General features: G+C 40.7%; 1 protein-coding gene and 1 long non-coding RNA gene across 2 annotated transcripts in view; one reads left to right on the top strand and one right to left on the bottom strand.

Moving 5' to 3' along the window:
* The window catches only part of LOC149075023 (Krueppel-like factor 7), a 178,027-nt gene that overhangs the window by 63,137 nt on the left and 95,523 nt on the right, over window positions 1–19,367 (bottom strand). The window lies entirely within an intron of this gene.
* LOC149075024 (uncharacterized) lies at window positions 8,056–16,529 on the top strand. Its single transcript, XR_016194322.1, has 3 exons — window positions 8,056–8,088; window positions 10,747–10,816; window positions 16,279–16,529. It is a non-coding gene; the product is annotated as an uncharacterized LOC149075024 (long non-coding RNA).

The raw sequence follows: 19,367 nt of genomic DNA, 5'->3' as shown, positions 1-19,367 counted from the left end.
CTACGGTTTTCAATTTTCCAGCAACAGATTTTGAAATGATATCCAGGATAACTACGGTTTTGAGCAATGGATTTTCAAATGACGTTCTGTGAAACGATGATTCTCGAACATTACACTACGGAACGGCTAACGAACAATCGATTCCTACCGATTTCGTTCCCCCCACGAACACTCAAGTCAATCCAAACTCAAAAACTCACAGAGGGTAAACTCTCATACAAACCTCGATATTTCTTAAATCTCATCAAACGGGAAAATAAGAAAAAAACACATCCTCTTATATTTCCCCCATTGAAAGAAACTTCAATGCTTCCAACATCGATCAATCAAGGTTTTCTCTCTCTCTTGATTGATTTACTTCTCTACCACGGCCGAGTTGCTAAACAAATAAAAAGAATCGAACTCGGTTTGATGGAAGTCAAGTCGCGTTCTCTGGAAACCCATTGATTGATTGTGGAAGAAATTCTTTGCTGGTGTTAAGAAACTTTCGTTGTTTTCGATCGCTGAAAAATGTTTAAAAAACATATATATCTCGAACCAACCAATGGAAAACCACGAGGGTTATTCCTTGTCTGAGAAATCTCGAAAATTATAGGACTTCCCGAGCTGGAAAAATCCGCTTCATTATCATCATCTGATCACCTCGTCAGATACCTCTTCCCCCTCATCAGTAGCCTATACTAGTTCCATAAACATCCAACTCCGTGTGGGGGCAAATGGAACATCCTATAATTTATTGTTAAGGTTTCCTCCAGCGCGAGGTGTGCAGATAATATAAACGTCCACTTAGTGATGGGTAGAAGTTATATAGTAGTAGTAGTAGTAGCAAGGTTGAGGCTCTGTGGCCTCTTTCCCGAAAGGGTCAGAGTTCGATTCTCTCAGACCAGAGTTTTCAAACTTGTCTCACTCAGGGTTGGCAAAAAACCTGGGTTTTTTCAAGGTTTTTCGTGTTTATGATAATGGAGAATGAGGAAAGCAAGTTATATATGCTGTAGCCTACATAAATATAATAGACCTAGTAATATATGACAATTATTTATGTAATTATTTGGTCAGTGGTGGCTCATTCCAGAAAATTCTTGGGAGTGGGGGGCAAAATCGTTTTGCATCTTATATGATAAATGGGTTTATAAAATCTAAATAGCGTTGAATAGATAGATTTATTAATGCATTGCTCTTTAGATACATCATGACAATTCATGCGTGTTGTAAGGAATTGGAAAGTGTCTCTCTGGTGCATTGGTTTGCACACTTGCCCGGTATGCAAAAGGACCCGTCGGGTTCAATTCCAGGAGGAGACAAATCACTTTTCTTCACAAATATTAGTTTCGGCATAACATCCACAAAACTCAATTTCTTAGTATAATTCAATAATTCTCCAGTGTCGAATCTCTAGATTCTATCGCCCCACCCCGCAGTCCTCTAACCTCACTTTGGCAAACACTGTTCTGAGACCAACGGTTTGTAAACTTTTATGTGATTCAAATACCTTTAGAATTAAGAGGCTTGCGTATTTTCCTGAGATGTGCAGAATTCTTGAGCACCTCCAGAAATGAGTGTAGAAGACGAAATAACCTTAAGACTTGCGCATCTCTACAAATGCGGAGCTTGCTCAATCTGAGATGCTGCAGGAAAAGTGCATAACCCATGAAATGCATAGGAGGTTTGTGCATCTTAGAAACGCACAGGAGACTTGCGTATCACTAGGCAAGCGAAAGAGACTTGCTGATCAATAGACATGTGAAAATTAGTACACCTGGAAATGCGTGAGAGGCTTTTGTACTCCTCGAAATGCGCGAGTCTTTTGTACTCCCATGAAATGTTGTGCAAGTCTTTTGTACTCCCTTGAAATGCGCGAGTTTTTTGTACTCTCGAAATGCGTAGGAGGCTTTTGAACCTCTCCCCCCCCCCCCGAAATGTGCAGGAAATTTTATTACCCCCTTGAAATGAGGGGACGGCTTTCGTACCCCTTGAAATACGTACGAGTCTTTTGTACGCCCTTGAAATGTGCAAGAAGTATGTGTATCGTTGAACATGCGGAAAGGAAATCTCCCCCCCCCCCCCCACACTTGGTTCTCTTCTGCCGGTTGCGTGCCTGAAATTGTGAATAACTGTCCCAGACGAATTTCCACAGCCTGATTTCTTTTAAACAAGAATATGATGACGTTGATACAAAACCGGCTTTCATTCTGGAAAGTTATAGTCATGGCAGTCGCACAAATTCACTCTTTAAAAAAAAAAAATACAAAAAACGTGACGCGACGGATGCAATAAAATGGTCATAAACATCCCACGCAAAGCAAAGCACGTCACCGGCAAATATTAAAAAAAAAAATAAATAAACCACCAACCCCATGGACGATGACGAAACCCCTTCTTTTAAACCAATGGAGGATTCAGCAGCAGCAGCAGGGAGTCATCAGTCTCTCTTGCATGCGTGTAATGGCTGTGTTGTCACCGATTCCACAACCCGCATTCACCGTGTCTGTGTGTCAGCAGTTTAAGAAAAATAAGAAGCAACAATCGTTAACAGGTGAACCTGTTTTTCCAAAATGGAAATCCTTCACCTACGAAAAACGAAAAGAATGAGAATCTTCAGCCCGAGGCGACGGCTGAGTCGGTTGCCGGTGGCGGGGAAAAAAAAAAACCAACCTGCGTATCTTCAGCGTGCGTACGTACGCAGTGACGTAATGACCAGAACTGGTAGCTAGCCCAACGGCTGGTTTATGATGTGGTCCTTATTATAAGATGCCGGTGTACGTCTTGTTGTTTTTTCTTACGAAGCGGGAAGAAGAAAGAGTAAAAGAAACGTACGTACGCGTATAATACGAGATTTCAAAGGTGAAAGTTGTTTTCTTCACCGGTGGAATTCTTTGAATTCCCGATTAATCCTCGAACAAATGCTCGTCTTTTTCTTCACCGCAGACGAATAAGAAGATTTGGAAGAGAAGAGCATCTTTATGGTATCCGTTGTTGTAGGGAGATCATCCAGATCGAATTATTATGCATTACCGATTCGATGCTCGATTTAAATAAGGCATTTTAAGAGACTATCGAGTCGGGAATTCTACGAAGTTTACCAATGACGTAAAAAAATTCCACATTTGAATCAAAAATAAAGAAGTTAGGTGACCCAAACATGACTCGACATGACATTCAGTTTTAACCCTTCAAGCGGCAGAATAGAAATCACTGAAATCCCTTCAAAATGCCATATCTTTTTTCAATGAAGTAGGCTTACATCCAATTTTTAAGCAGGTGCAGACTAAGGGGTATTAGGGATCATTTAAGTATTACGTCAGCATAGATGACAGGGGGTTACCGATTTGCTGACCGGGGGGGGGGGTTCGGATGAACGGAAGATAGGACTCGCATTCTCGCCTCGAAGTTGGGAACCACAGAAAACCAACTTCGGCCGATACACCATTATAGTGGTCAGTCACGTCAACAGCTGCTAGCGAACGTAATAAGAGATTTCTCGGGGCAGGTCACGAGGTTTAAAGAAAGTGAGAAGACGAAAAACCCCTACTAAGTTTACCAGTGACAAGAAGACTTCCGCAGTAAGTGCAGAAATCAGGTGACTCGAACATGTCTCGGGAAGAACTCGGAATGAAACGAAAAATCTTCCACAGGTCTCGAACTTCTCTTTTCCGAATCACGAGCACCGTCTATGCCAGTGTTTCTCAACCCGTCGCCACAAACATTGTCGGCGTGTTTTGAGACATTGTTTCGAAAAATGTGTTTAGAGACAGTCATCGACGGCAAAGATGTATTTAGAGACACAGGTGGGATTCGTTTAAGACATTGTCTGCAGAAACGTTTTTCCTAAGCATTTTGCCCACAAAAAAATTAGATATTTTTTAGTCAACATTTTTTTATAGTCAAAGAAAGAAATGTATTTCAAAATATTATTATCCACAAAGACGATGTTTTGACTCACTGTTGGAGCGTTTCGAGCGATTTCGTTTGGCAAATTTTTGTTTACAGGCATCGCCCACAAAGATGTGTTTAGAGACATTGCGGGCCAAAAATATGTTTCAAGTATTGTTGGCGTGTTTGTAAAGATGTGGAATGATGACATAGTTAATGCTCATTAACTATGGGAGGGAATTTGTTAGCGTGTATGGAAAATTTTGAGAGTTTATCGAATAAAAATATTTTTTTATTTTGTGTTTTTCTAAAGCTGAATACACTTCTTGGCTAAGTATTTTTACATATAGATGGCAAAACATTAATTCTGAATTAGTAGGAAAAAAAATTTACTCAAGAGAAATTTGGATGGAAATTTTTTGGCTCAATGAGATTAGTTGGTAAAATGAAGAATTTCTGTTCGTACAATAAGTAATGGTTGAAAATAGTTTAGACAGCATCAACACTTCTCATTATCATATTATTTTGATAAAACTAATGTTATTTGAGATAGGAATGGAAAAATGTTTAGGACATTTTTTTTCTTTTTATTGGGCATATTTACAGTTTTTTTAAGAGCATAAATGCATATTTTATAGAGCATTTTTTAGAAATTTTTAGAGGCATAAAAATCCTAGCCCTAATCATTACACTTCACTCGTAGTTAGAAAAACTGACGGCAGGTGGCAACACTACACATAACCAGCATTACACAGAAACAAAGTTTACGTTAGGTTCACAACACGGACACGCACATTTCAACATGTACCAATTCGTTAGAAGTTCCGCAGAGAAATGTGGACGAGGTGCATGTGTGGTTTAGTAGTAATGTTTCATCAAAAGGATTTGCTTTGGGAGTGCATCTGGTTAGAGCACCAGATGTTTAACAAACCAAATACCATTAGAAATCTCCCCCCCCAAAACATAAAAAAGGAACGAGACACAAAAAAAAATGGTCAGAGTATCAGTGCTTCTGCCAGTTGAGAATGAGCAGCCAAAACAGGTGGAACATGTTACGATTATCTAGTATAAATATCAAGTGAGGTGTTGAAACAGGCAAGATGCCTCGTCGAACTTGCCCTATCTCTTAACATGGTTAAATTTAAATGAATTCTTTTTCACCACGAATTTCTAACAAACTTCACTGATGGGTATATTTCATTTATTAGCAGGAAAAGAAGTGCCCCTCAAAATTTTTTTGAAGAACTTTTTTTTCATTTTTCGTCCAATTTCATGAGAATGACGGCCACACGTTTTCCACAAACTAATTTCCGTAAGTCCCGATTCTTCGGATGTGGACGCAAATATACAGCAGGTCACGGTAGATCATTGATCGACTGTCCATCTCCAATAATCCTAAGCCCCAAATTCCGTATCGGACAGACACAGACATAAAATAGAAAACATTCTTTCAAGATAACGCCCACGCAATGGACAGATCTCATGAAACATTTCTTTCCTTCGAAATGCCTAATAAAATGAGATTATTTCTCAATGTTTCTTTTCCATGTACATAATATTCTTTTCCTGTCCACTTTCTCGTATCGCATACGGCTGGGAAGAGAGAGAAAAAAAAACAACAAATCTTTCTTCCTCATTCTCTGAGAGTTCAAACTCTCAGAGCTGCTGTTGGCTGTCATCCAAGTGTAATAATAATAATACATTGAGTGAGAGTGGTGCCCTCGCACTCGGCGTCCCTTCTGACCCGGTTACCGACTTGGCAGGGACTATTACCTAGACATAAATGAAATCGATTTTTCCAACTAGGCATTAAAAACACTCACTGAAGAGAGATTCTTTCGGCATGTTACAACATACTGCCAGATTATGTTTCACCCAGACAGAAAGAAAAAAAAAAAAACCCTTTTAAGCTTTGTTTAAGCTCAGCCGAAGCGCAAATGCGGCGACACATCGACGCCCGAGAGCGATTCCTGCCATTTTCTCCCCCCTGAAAAAAAAAAAACTCCATTCCGTTGCCAGCAACTTGGACACGGGCAGTTGGACTCTAGTCCAAACAGGACCAAAAAAATGCCCTAATGGCCTATTTTTTCCCCGCAAGACGTTTAAAGTTTATATTTGACAAAAAAAAAGGAGTTCGCAAAACATGTTGAAAGGATTTTTTAACATGAAATAATTTTTTTTGACACAATTTAAAAATTACCTCTTGTTGTAAAAACGTTTTTGGTCTGTTGAGAATTTTTTTTTTTTTTTTTTTGGCAAAGTCGTTATTTTCAAGACATGGTCCACAAAGGCAAAAATCTGTTTGGTCACATTATCGGCAAAGAGATGTTTCAAGTATTGTCAACGTGTTTCGGGTAACCATTTCCATAGATGCGTTTAGCGACAGGCATTGTTGGCAAAGAGGTGTTTAGAGACATAGCTGGGCTTCGTTCCAGACAATGTTGGAATGGCCCAGGTCTTTGTCCACCTGCTTATATCTCTTCGTTGAGATAGAGTGGCGGGCCATATTCTGATTAGGAGGAGAAGAGACATAGGTAGTGGTGAAATGTGCGTTTCTGGGCCGTAGAAGCTACTCTGGGAGACATCGCATTTCTCTACTATTCTCCCATAGAAGTCTCTACGGCCCAGTTACTACTACTGACATAGTTGGAAAAGATGTGTTTAGAGACAGTCGGGCTTCGTTATAGACATTGCTCACAAAGACGTTCTTCCCTATACATTGTCCGTAAAGACATTTTTCGAGACATTGTGTGTGTGTGGTCCAGAGAACATGTTTCCATAGATTGGACAAAGAACGCGGGGAAAGACATCATTTGCATGTTTTTGGGCATTTTTGTTATGCAAAAATGTGTTTATAGACATCGCCGGCAAAGATGTGTTTGTAGACATAATCAACGTGTTTCGGGGAAACTGTCTCTAAAGATGTGTTTAGAGACAGTCATCAATGGCAAAATTGTATTTAGAAACATAGGTGGGCTTCGTTTGAGCAAAGACGTTGGAAGTGTTTCTAACCTGTGGGTACTCGTCTCCATCTTAAGGCAGGAAATTTTGATTTCTTTAAATCAATTCTGGATCCTTGGTCCAAGCCACAAGTTACTATGGCTGCTCGCACACCCACAACACGCCTGGTTCTAACGACACTGGGTTCGAGACCATTGTCCACAAAAACTTTTTTTTATAGGCATCCACGAAACATTTTTTTAGACTTTTTCAGTGGAAAAATGTGTATCTAAACATTATTATCCGCAAAGAACGTTGTTTTGACACTTCGTTGGCGTGTTCGAGTGATTTTGTTTGGCAAATTTTGACAGCGTTGACAAAGATGTATTTTCAGACATTGTTACAGATATGTTTCAAGTATTCTCGGTGCGTTTCAGAGACATTGTTGGAAAAGATGTGTTCAGAGACATTGTTGGAGAAGATGTGTTCAGAGACATTGTTGGAGAAGATGTGTTCAGAGACATTGTTGGAGAAGATGTGTTCAGAGACATTGTTGGAGAAGATGTGTTCAGAGACATTGTTGGAGAAGATGTGTTCAGAGACATTGTTGGAGAAGATGTGTTCAGAGACATTGTTGAAGATACGTTCAGAGCCATAGCTAGACATCGTTCGCAAAGACCAACTTCAAGACGTTCGAGGCGAGAATATGTTTCACACTATTGAACACAAAAAACTGAAAATTTTACCCAAGTAGATACAACATATATTATTTGTAAAAGCATTGAAACACAAATTCCGAAAAACTTTAAATCGATGGTCCTCAAAGTGGGTGCCGCGGTGAACTGTCCTTATTAATGGGTGCACCTATTTCAATACCATGAAGTTATTTTTAGACTATTCTGGGGAGCCGCGGAAAAACAAAAGTTTGTGAACCACTATGATCACCGTGAAGCTACAGTTGAATCACGAATTACAAATCACGATTAGCAAATACGTAGATGATTCGACGCAGAGGCCATTCTTCTGAAATAATAGACAATGATTATTGCGAAAACATCGACTGCAAGCAACCATTGCAAAAGAATAGCCCATCAACACGGAATTTCTTCCACGAAATAGAAGAATACCCACATTATTTATTTACTTTTTCATTCATTTCTTCTCTATAAAACTAAACGATGCAACGAAAAATTCAATTATTCAATATTCTTAAGTTTGATTTAGCTGTATTTGACTCTCCAGCCGAACAAGGAGTTTTTCTCGAGTTTCTTTTGCCTTGTAAGTGAATGATTTATTTCAACTGAAATACATCAAGAGGGTGCCGTTTATTGTATATAGAAATTTTTTTTAACTCTAAGGATCGACCAAATGGGTCCCTAAGAGCTGCATAGTGTATGTTTTGCTTTTATTCTGTGGTCGTCTTTATTTATTTTGTATATTATCTGTATTCATATGTGTTGTTTTGCAATTAAAAAAGTCAGTAATTATAATTGTAACTTTAATTTATTTTCTGTTACGTCACAATGATTTATTCACACATTGGATATTGATATTTTGTATCAGTAGGGATGAAATTCAATTTTTGCATTATTTTAGATTTCTCATTCTGTACAATTTTGGATTTCATTCTGTAAATTACTTTGAATAGAACCCTTCAACCACTGGTTTATGATATCCCAAAGTGTAGTCTGGGCTCTAGTACTGCGAAGCCCTTCCCCCTTATATGCATAAAATACGTGTTTTTTCCTTGACTAAATATTATTCATATTTATTACGTAACTACGGGATTCCAACTCAAAAAATTAGAAAAACTAAAAAGTAGGAAGGGGGGTACCCAACCTCCCTTTAGACAACATAATCATAGCATTAAAAAAAAACCCTCACAAATTTTAATTTAAAAAAATTTCATAGCACTATTTCAGTTAGGGGCCATTCAAGTATTACGTAAGCAGATTTTTAGCCATTTTTGACCCCCTTCCCCCCCCCCCCCTTGTTAGCAAAATTTCGTAAGCAGCTTAGAATATTTCATATCTTCAAAAAGGGCGGTTGATGACGTAAGCAACCTTCAAACCCCCCCCCCTTGTCATCAAAAGTCAGCAAATCCGGAACCCCCTTCCCCCCCCCCCACCTCGATGCTGACTTAATACTTGGATGACCCCTTACCTATAAGATTGACTCTAGCCAAAGCAAAATGGCAGAAATGACTTGGTTGCAAAAACAATTTTTGGCCAAAAGACGGTACTAGCAACCACAGATAATTCTTTCCCGCCTCCCTCACACATCTATTACATTTTTTTTTTTTTTTTTTGGAGACTTCCACAGTCCAGTCTGTCAACTCTTTTCGACAACACACACGGCAAATTATGAAAACATGTAAGTTTTTTCTTAAAAATGGCGCTCTTTCGAGGCCACTTCCAAAAGCACCACAGTGCAAAATGTGCAAATTACAGGGTCCAATGTAAATAAGTCGAGGTGATCCGGATTGTCTTACTGCGTCGTCCATACTTTTTTTAAAGGGATTTGTTTAAATGTTACTGTTCAATGCCAGTGTTTTTGACAAATGAAGCACTTTCATTTCTAGCTCTCTGCTGAGCATTGTAAATATTGTTTATGACTCGGCATGCCCTAAAAATGCAGAAGGCAATAAAACCTATATATATAAAATTGATTTTCTATATGTCTGTGTGTGTGTTCTCTATACAAATCTACAATTTTAAATCGATCGTCGCCAAATTTTGCATATATACCAAATGGAACCCGACTTGAACGATAGGCTACTTTAAAATTTCGTTAGAGCAGGGCAAATGCCCCCAATGGGCAAAAAACTGCCGGGCAACAATGGTTTTCGGGCCTCAACTATCGCTTTCCGAACGTTTACTTTGGTTACCGTGGTTCCCTAGCAATGCGTTTAATACGTGTATATGCCTTTACAATGGTTTGTCATTTCTTCAACGCTGTCAGTATATGTATAATATTTATGCCTTTATAATGGTTTGCCACTTTATTCAATTCTCCCAGTAATGAGAGCTTTTTGAATAGACACCATCATCAGCATCACTTTGAGGGTAAGGCAAAGGATGATCCCCCATAGAAATCAGTGTTAAAATTGCCGATTTTACAGTAGAAATGCGGAAATTTATTGCGGTTTCCGCCACATCAATGATTTTAAAAATTGCTTTGAATTCTCAATTTTTGAAATATTGAGTTCGCTTAGAGATATAAGCCGCCCAGAAAATTAAATATGAAGTAATTAGCCGGACCTAGTATTGAGTTGGCTATCCAAGCAATAACATTGACTTCACACGTTTATATCTCCTCAAGCATGAAAATTAATGTCTCCGTATTGTCTTTTGATATTCAACTGCATAAATTGATATAGTTTAGGATGTTTTAAAATTAGTTATGGACCCGTAAAGTACATCGAAGAAATTCCGCATTTTTTGGCGCAAGCAGATGAATAACTTGAAGTTCGGGGAAGGGGGGGGGGATCGAAATACTTAGCTCGCCTTAAAAAGGAAAAAAAAATGTATTAATTTCTACGTATATATTAGGCCTATGTATCCAACTGCTTTGTAATGCAAACTGTTGTTTCACCTGTACACAAATGTGGATCATAATTTTGAATGTCAGTTACTGTCCAAAATCATGAAGTGGTCACTCAAACTAAGAAAATGAAAAATTAATAAACCATGGTCCACATACACTCCCCCACCCCCTCCAAAATAACCATAAAAATGATACAATTTCTGCTTCGGTAGAATCATTAATTGCAATCTACAACATTTGCAATATTTGGCAATGTATCTGATTCCCTTCTCGACAGAAATCAATCACACGAATTTGGTTGATAGGGAGAAAGTAGGACATTTTATCAAAAAGTTGGAAAAGTGAGAGCCCTGCATAAATAATTATAGTAATACGTTCCTTTCCTTGTAGGTGCTATTCAGGAAAATGAAGCTCATTGTCTTCTGGGCCCTATTCGTATTGACGGTACTCGTGGCCAACCGTAAGTTTGGTTTAAACTTTTGATTATTTCGAGAAATTAATTATTCAATTAATTAACATTGTGATCCTATATTGAATTGAACTAAATAATATTCATCATGCTGAAACATTCTGTGCAGCATCAGATGTCTTTAATTCACAATCACTGACATACGAATCATCTCATTGTTTGACTGAACACAAATGATATACAGGGTGTCCCATAAATTCTGAATAGTTAAAAAATTAAAAAAAAACCCGAAGGAATTGGCACATTAGAATATGCAAGTTTTTTCTCCCGAAGGAGGAATTTTTTTTGGAAGGAAAAAAAAGTAGTTCAAATTTCCGTCGACAGACGACGCTGCACGAAAAACAAATCACTAATTCTACTTTGCCGCACACCAAATCTGATTAGGTATATATCGCCATACGGCGATTTCCAACCAGTGGAGTTGGGTGAGAAATGAAGGCACCATCTATCGGCGGTCGCCCTAAGCTCGGTAGGTGAAGAACTTGTTTCTGATGTTCTTGCCCGGATTCGAACCCGTGGATCTTGACGGAAACCTTCATAGAAAGACGAGCATGTTACCACTCTGCGACTCGGGAGCCAAAACAAATCACTGGAAATGAGAGTTCAATCATAGTCCTATAAAATGCCAGGGTGTACGATTAATAGCTCATTTCTGAATTTTCCCGAAACTGGATTGCGATTCTGGCATTGGTGGATAAAGTAGTGTTAGTGAAGTTATTTTACCTCAGCCACGAATCGCCGGTTGTAGCTTTATGAACGATTCGGACATGTGGCGACATCGTCCACCCATAGGCGGAGATATACTTGGAAGTCTGGGGGACACGGTGATGATCTCAATTCATGTTTTCATTAGATTAGTCGACACTCCACCTCTCCCCCCTCCCCGTATCTCCGCCCATGCGTCCACCACTGGATGGCGCTGTCCGCGTAATAGGAAGAACAGAGCGCGCCTGCGCGATGGTGAAGCTGGACTTGGGTTGTGCCGCTCAAACGAGACAGCCACGGGGTCCACTCGTTCTTGTAGGTTCTGTAAATTTAATTGTGTAATAAATGTTAATTATATCTTTGAATTGTAGAACGAAGTGTGTGCCTTTCAACCGCCACATTCCTTCCAAAGCAAACATCTTTTCTTTCCAACCGAGCACAACTCAAGTGTATCGACCTGGGCAATTTACTACCTAGTGAGTTGTGTCGGAAGTGTAAGTGTGTGTACCTAATAGTCTGAGCGCGTTATCTAGTGTTGTCTCTGGTTTTTCAGTGCCGCCATCTATATTTCAGAAGTGAAGTGAGTAAATAAAATGTTATGATTGGATATTTGTACTGTTTGTAGGGCTGTTGCACTCTTTGGCGAGACTTTTTAACGGGCAGATCGGCTCGAAGTTGGGAACCACAAAAAAAAACTTCAGCGTTCACCACTGGTGGCGACGGTGGGAACACAGAAGACATCTAAAAGAAAGCCCCCCCCCCCCGTCCTTGAAATTTTTTTCAAGCAGAAAGTTGACCTTTTTTCTTTTATCTGAAGCCAACAGAAAAAATAATCCCACGTTTCTGAGTGCAATATTTGCCGAGATATTTGAATTCAAATTCGGAGAAAAGTTGGGAAAGAACAGCATATACTAACAGTTCCCAACTTCGAGGCGCAAATGCGAGCCGAACTCCCCGTTAAGAAGTCTCGCCACAGAGAGTAACAGTACTACAAACAGTACCAATATTCAGTCACTACACATCACTCACTTCACTTCTGAGATATAGATATGGGAGCACTGAAAAATCATACACCACACTATATATGCACTCAGACTGTTAGGTACACGCACTTACACTTCCGGCACAACTCACTTGAAAAGAAAAAAAAGCATAAACTAACAGACAACGCTCCTTTTCCCTCATTAATGCTGTTCTTTCCCATATTTTGAACATTTTTCAAATTGAAACCATACCTTTACGACGAACGGTTGGTAAGACAGCATTAGGACTAAGGGTCCTTCAATTATTACGTCGGCAGATTTTTTGCCATTTTTGACCACCCCGATGTGACTCGCCACCTCAAACCTAAATTTGTAAAAATAAACTAGAGCGGCACATTTACAGATCGGTCAAGTAGGCACGTGGAACATTCACAGACCACAAAGGCGACCCACGACACATTTCCAGTACGCTTAAGCGATCCGTGGCACATTTAGAGGTAACTTGAGTGACATGTGGCACAGTTTTAGAGCACGTACGCTGACCCCCAGTGCGCGTCTGCGTCACTCAAGTTACCCGCAGCACATTCCCATATTACTCAAGTGATCCGCGGCATAATTACGGATCACTTGAGTGACGCGCGTCACAGTTCCGGAGCACTTGAAAAAATCCGTGGAACATTTAGAGATCCCAACAGTGGCTCTATAGAGGATTTATCAATAGGGAGAATGTTAGTTCAGGTGCCCACAAACTAGCGAAAGGTTTTTCTCGTTTTTGGCACACCGAGTAAGATGACATTAAAAATATTTCGTATTTTTTCAATAATGGGTGGTTGATGACGTAAGCATCATTTAGCCCCCCCACGTCATCAAAAGTCAGCGAATCCGAAACCGCCCTTTCCCCCCCCCTTTTTTAAACATTGATACTGACGTAATACTTGAATGACCCCTTACAGGACACCCTGTATATTCGTAAATATTGATTATATAAATTTTATTACCCTCACGTTCTTTTTTTTTCCCCCACATTTATTCAGGTTCTGCTTCCATCGACAATATATTCAATTGTGCGAAATGTAATCACTATTGCGACCATGTAATAGGCACAGATGTGCTTAGATGTTATCACGACTTCTGGTGCGTATGCATATGATGCTCACATATTCGGATACGTGTTATACGATGAAGAAAGGGGATCTCTTGGCCGCTTACAAGACATTGTATAAGACATGTCGACTACGGCGTGTGATTGAAAAGCATTAAAAAAAATCATATCCTTGACTCTTTTTACTTTTCGTATTGGTGAAGAAAATTTGGAAGATTTTTATTTAGATTATGCAGAAAATTCAATCGATATATTGATTATATATCGATATATAGAAGAGAACATGAAAAAATTCGAAGTCAAAGCCACGCAAACGGTAACGGGAGGGGGAAAAAATCTCGTGTTTCATTTGGTTATATGGAAATTTCGTCTCAGACATTTTGCCCGATATGTCGGTGACCCTGACCATATGAGTGACTCATTCTATATGAATGAGTAGCGGGTGAAAGACCATGTGATTCACCAAATGAGTGACCAACTGTGTGATTATATGATGACCAAATGAGCAGGTGAGTGATCGTATGTGTGACCAAAAGAGTGGTTGACTGTGTTAGTGATCAAGTTAGTGACTTGGTCTTTCACACGGAAGCCGGCGATGTAATTCTAATATTCAATAAATCTCCGGAGGCATCCGAGTTCCCATAAGACAAAGTGCGTAAATCACTTCGTGTGATAAAACCTGGGTGTATCTTAATTCTCTCGGTCACTCACATACTCATACGATCACTCACTTTGCCACTCACACGGTCATTTACTTGACCAGTAATACGGTCAGTCAGTCACTTGATGATTCATACGGTCATTCACTCAACCATGCAGTCACTCACACGTATTCGGTGGTACGTGAGACATGAACAAGAAACATGATTTTTAATGTGAGTAGTACAGTCAAAAAGTAAGCATTAGACCCGAGCTGCTGTGAACTGCGATTCCGTAGACCGTTGCCAAGAGTTTTGGCTGAAGTCCGAATTGCAAAAATGATTCGAACCTTGGCCGGCCATTTCGCAAAGTGGCCAGAGATCCCTGGCCAATGCTCGATGTGCGACGGCCCGGTAGGAGCCAAATCCATTTTTTATTCATCGCCAACGCGTGATACATGTCTGTATACAGCAGCTATATTATATTAGCTCAATGTGACGACGAGAAAAACTATAAAAATAATTATGTAAAAGTATAGTTTCCTCTGCCAAATATTGGAGGAAAAAAATGATTACCGCATAGTGACTGGGGTTTGATAGGTTACCATAACTAGCATAGACATAATTATCACGGAAAAATACGCCAACAATTCCGAATCATGTCTTTTGTTAGCAGACTTTGGCCAGAGATCACCGACTAGTTCGCGAACTGTCCGGCCCCGTCACGAATTGGCCAATTTCGGGCTTGGGCAGTGACATATATATACTTCCAGCCAAGTATGAGAGCCCCAGAAAATCACTTTGCCCGGAGACCCATGATGGCGAGACAGACACACACGGCCACGCATAGAACTCCCACGAGGAGGAAGCTCACTGAACTCCAGTCATCTACTTTGACGTGGGTATCTGTCTGGTTTTTCAAGTTTAAGCCCAGGGAAGGCGCGGACTCATGGTCATGGGTCAGGAGGGGCCATTTATTATGTAGGTTCGTTCGATAGTCTTGTATTGCACACAGACCTATTTTTCCCATTGGGAAAGACGATCTTTCCCCCCCCCCCTTACTTCTGGATGCGTGCCTGGCCCAGGGTTCCATCTCGTTTATAAACATTTTTGTTCATCATTACTTTTGACTAAATTAAATTCCATATTTTATTCCTACGAATTTCTATTTATTTCAATGCTGTTTGAAGGCTAAGAACTAAAAAAATTATTTTCAAAAAATTCATTGCCATCCACCCTCTAAGCCATTCATGCTAAACCCATGGGCCGCGGACAAAATGTGGCCCTCGTTATCTGATGTGACCCGCCACCTCAAACCTAAATTTGTAAAAATAAGCAAGAGCGGCACATTTACAGATCGGTCAAGTGGCCCGTGGCACAGAGTGAGATCATTCAAGTAGGCACGTGGAACATTCACAGACCACTAAGGGACCCGCGACACAGTTCTAGAACGTTTAAACGGTCCGTCGCACATTTAGAGATCACTTGAGTGGCATGTGGCACAGTTTTAGAACACTCAAGCGGACCCCCAGTGCAGTTCTGCATCACTCAAGTAACCCGCGGCATAGTTACGGATCACTTGCAGCGCCACGCATCACAGTTCTAGAGCACTTAAGCGGTCCGCGACACATTTCTAGAGCACTTGGAGTATTCGCGGAACATTTAGAGATCACTAGAGTGGCTCTGTAGAGGATTTATCAATAGGGAGAATGTTAGTTCAAGTGCCCACAAACTAGTGGAAGGTTTTTCTCGTTTTTGGCACACCGAGTAAGACGCCATTAAAAATATTTCATATTTTTTAATAATGGGTGGTTGATGACGTAAGCATCATTCAACTCCACCTCCCCCCCCCCACGTCATCAAAAGTCAGCGAATCCTAAACCCACCCCTTAAACATCGCTATTGACATAATACTTGAATGACCCCTTATAGGACACCCTGTATATATTCGCAATATTGATTTATATAAATAAATATTTCATTTTTAACCCTCACATTCTTTTTTTTTCCCCCACATTTATTCAGGTTTTGCTTCCGCCGACAATATATTCAATTGTTGGAAATGCAATCGCTATTGTCAAAGTGTAATAGGCACAGATGTGCTGAGTTGTTACCGCGAATTCTTCTGCGTATGCATATGATGCTCACATATTCGGATACGTGTTATACGATGAAGAAGGGGGATCTCTGTGCCACTTACAAGACATCATAGAAGACATGTCGACTACGGCGTGTGATTAAAAAGCATTTAAAAAAATCATATCCTTGACTCTCTTTATTTTTGGACAAAAAAAATGGTAGAGAAGCACTCACTGTATCATATCACCCTGACCTGCATTATAAGGTTCGGTAAAGTGTTAGAAACAGAAGTGAAAAATCAAAGCCAGCAAAATAACAGTAATTAATTAATCAAAGATGATTAATTAACTAGAGAGAGAGTAGCAAGCAACATAGTTTGGCGAATTCACTCCGCCAGAAGGAACCAAAACAAGGAAGAAGGAGAGGGGGGCAAGAGAGAGAGAGAAATTAACTCGCGTTTATAGAAACGAAGAGCATTTCGTACAATCTGAAAGTACGGCAATTTGCTGCCGAAACTGGTTCCGATACCTCAGTTAACGAGAGACATTGAGAACTAATAATAATCAATCAACTCCCTTTCACTATCGAAATGGTTACGTCAAATTTGACAAATGTGTTTGCTTGTTATTAGGATAGCGATGCGCAGGTCGATTTTAAATAGCGCGCGGAGGCTTTCGCTGCCGCTATCATTCAAAGTTAAACCGAAGATGTCGCCACAGTTGAAAAGCTAATTGCATACATTCTCAGATGTGGCTCTTGGAGTCATATGATGTGGCGGCGCGTGCGACCTGATAATACTTAATTTTGTAGAGACGAGATGGGTGGTACATTTCCAAAAACCCCTAGGTTAGTTCCACATCATTGAATGAACAAGTGACATACTTCCAGATCACTCAGCGGCCCGCGGCTTCAAATGACTCACGGCATATTTACAAGTCGGCGTAGAACAGTTCCAGAACACTTGAATGATCCGCACCACATTCACAGATCGGTTAAGTGACCAGTGGCACAGTTCGATAGCACTCGAGTGACCCGCGGCACGTTTACAGATCTATCAAGCGGCCTGCGGCACATATAACTTGAGTTACCCGCGGCAGTTTCAGAACACTCAAATGACACCGTGACACATTTACAGGTCACTCAAGCGGACCGCAGAACATTTCCAGATCAATTATGCGACCCGCAGCACATTTCCAGAACACTCAAGTGACCCGCGTAACAGTTCCAGATCACTCAAGTGACCCTGTTGCCAACTTACAGATCACTTGACTGACCCCGCGGAATATTTTCAGAGCACATAAGTGGCCCATGGCGTAGTTCCAGAGCCCTCAACAGACCCATGAAGTTCAGGAGTACTCCTGCGAGCAGAGGGAGTGCTCCTCCAGTCTTGGAGCACTTAAGCGACCCACGAATACCCCGTGGCACAGCTACAGATTACTCAAGCGGAAAATTTACAGATCAGGTTCAGTCTTTCACGGCAACGATTCCAGATCATTCAAGCGGCCCGCGCCCACATTCAATTAAATGACTCGCGCCACAAGCGACCCCCGTCGCCCACTTACAAATAACTTGCGTGACCCGCCGAACATTTTTAAAGCACATAAGTGACCCACGGCACATTTACAGATCATTTAGTGACCTCCGGCACAATTTCAGATTACTTGATTGAGTGGTCTGCACTCTCCTAAACGTCGAGCACCCTTGCTAATTGGCTCTATGGATGAAGAAGTTGTTTCCTAGTAGTAATAAGCGAAAATTCCTCGGTATGGCATTAGCATGATGCACTTTCGATGAAAAGGGAGAGATGGAGAACCACTGTTCTCTTAATTGCCACGGTGCCACGTATCTTACACAACTTTCCCCTCCCTTTTAAAGAGGTGCCATATTGCTCAAAAGATGACTGACTCCTCTCCCCCCCCCCCCCCTCGGTAGGGAGAAGAGAAGCTAATGCATTTTGTGCGAGTTCTGCTGGCTCGGGACGATTATTCCACTCTTCCTAGCAAAATTTCATACGTGTATACACACACACCCCCACGTGTATGTGTACGTCACGCAATGGTTAGTACGAGGAGAGTGAATAGAGCCCGAGCACCCCCCTTAATGATGTCGTATCTGCTGACTGCATGACCCCATTTCGAATGAACTGCTCTCTCTGTCTGGCTGTGCATATACTACACACACACACAAAAGCTTCATTTACTTCGAATCATTCTGCCTCTCTCTCTCTCTCTCTCTCTCTCTCTCTCTCTCTCTCTCTCTCTCTCTCTCTCTCTCTCTCTCTCTCTCTCTCTCTCCCTCCCTCCCTCCCTCCCGATGACTGTGCGTTGTAACTCGTAGCTTTCCCAAAAAGCACATCGTGGTCAATTAAGGTTGGGTCGGGACACGAATCCATGGATCATCGGGCTCGTAAAAGAAATATTAACTGGAGTCATCATTACAGACCGAAGAAATAACTGATTTCTCACACCGAGAGATATCGGGACAAAACCTATTTGGATCCTTGTACGGGAAATGAGTCTCTAATATTCATTCACAACAGCATAAATTTATATGTACCTGAAAGCATTTCTTCTCTTACAATGGAATTAGTTCTTGTTAAAAGCATCTTCGCGAACACCAAAAAGTGGTCCAGTTTATGCACTAATTCGTGCTTAGGGGAGGTCTTGCTTGTTATTCCGACGGTGATATTCCGATTCATACTTTCCCGTTTCATCTTCAGGTGATAAATACCAGTTCAATTTCATCCACTCCATTCCCCCCGTTCGTATGTTGAAATCTTAAAAGTGAGATACGGAATGGACTTCAATAACTGGAGTCAAGAACGCCAGTGCGTGCCCATCATTAGTGGAGAGGATCACCTATGTCAAGCTTGCTCAATATTTAAGGAACTGTGGGTCACTTCAATGGTTTGAAAACGTGAAACGTGTCATGGACCACTCAAGTGCTTTGAAAATGTGCCGTGGGTCACTCAAGTTATATCAAGTGCCGCCAAGCAAATTTTCACAAATTCGGTTTGAGGTCGCGAGCTACATCAG

Source organism: Pholcus phalangioides, unplaced genomic scaffold (genome assembly GCF_987345545.1).
Source record: "Pholcus phalangioides strain wild (caught in Gottingen) unplaced genomic scaffold, Ppha-v1.0 ptg000016l_1, whole genome shotgun sequence".
Classification (NCBI taxonomy): Eukaryota; Metazoa; Arthropoda; class Arachnida; order Araneae; family Pholcidae; genus Pholcus; species Pholcus phalangioides.
This window is presented reverse-complemented; position numbering and strand designations above follow the sequence as displayed.